Genomic DNA, 1318 nt, shown 5'->3' on the forward strand with positions numbered 1-1318 from the left:
GGATGGAGAGAAAGATGGCAGAAGATAAATACACCGATTTAAACAAAAAGGAAATATGGGCACAGTATTTATTTCTTTTCAAAAAATGCCATTACATAAAAAAACAAGGTGAAAAAGGGTGTTTTACATTTGCGTGGGGAAATGGGAGGAAAATTAAACGAAGGAGAAAATACGTTAGCTCCCCACATGCATGTCACCAAAGTAGAAACAAATCGTAAGTGCTACCAAACTGATTGATACCACGTTCACTGTGACCTTGCAGGAGGAGAGTCTATAGATTCTTTTGATTTCAGAGTCTAATCATTATAGAACTTCCATATCGCTGGTAGAAAAACCAGAGAGTTCAAACTACTGACTTCAGAGCGCTTTAACCACCATGCCACCAGTGTTCCCTCCAAGGGCGGCAGCATCTGTCATATTGCAATTTCTTTCCTGTTGCTTGGGGTCTTCTAGGCTGTGTTTCTCCAGAGCCCATCACAAGCTCTTTCTCCTGAGGGGCTGAAAAGGGTTTAACCTTGTGGACTTTCAGGTCAGCAACCTAAAGCTTAACTCTTATGCCACCAAGTTTCTTCGCCTGATTTTCAGTTTTGGTTTTGTTTTTAGATTTTTAAATAAAACACGTAAAATATCGTTGAACACTATCAGAAAGATCCAGGACTGGATAAATAAAAGAGATGGTAATGAAAATGTAGTTTAGTTGGATTTGCGAATGTCGGTAAAAAGTGTAGGCAGATATAGAGGAAAATATAAGAGTTCTGAATTTGTCATTCTTGTGTGTTTTTCATTCAGTCTTATTATCATCCCAATGCAGCTATGACATTTTTAAAGACACATGCTGATTATGCAGCTAGACAAAACTGCCAAGGCCAAGAATTGAACAAGAGACCTTTAGGTCTACGAACCTAACGTTCTCACAACTGACCTAATCAACAACTTAAAAGAGCGTTTCCCATGCCCTCAAAATACAATGTAAACTTGGTCTTTACAAGGTTCTCCTGTTTTGAATCGTCCAGTCTAAATTCGGGAGCCTGGGTAAGTGTTGATCAGCAGCTAAAACGTGCCCTGCTCTGGGAGGTAAAAACTCTTGTCTTCCTCTGAAGATCAATGACAGCCTTAGGAACTGGATCTCCCCCTAGCTGCTGGGAGTCAACACAAAAACATCAGTTTTGGAAAATTACAGTATCCAATAAGATCCACTCACTCACACAAAAGTATATGGATTTCGTTACCACTCGTGTCTTAAAAACGCCATCCAGAGTTTGGAGACTGGATGAGTCGGAAGAAGAGGGGAAGGAGGGCACGAAGGCATCAAAGAGTC

This window comes from Elephantulus edwardii, unplaced genomic scaffold (assembly GCF_000299155.1).
Source record: "Elephantulus edwardii isolate Elephantulus edwardi_28Jun2011 unplaced genomic scaffold, EleEdw1.0 scaffold00656, whole genome shotgun sequence".
In the NCBI taxonomy this organism is placed as follows: domain Eukaryota; kingdom Metazoa; phylum Chordata; class Mammalia; order Macroscelidea; family Macroscelididae; genus Elephantulus; species Elephantulus edwardii.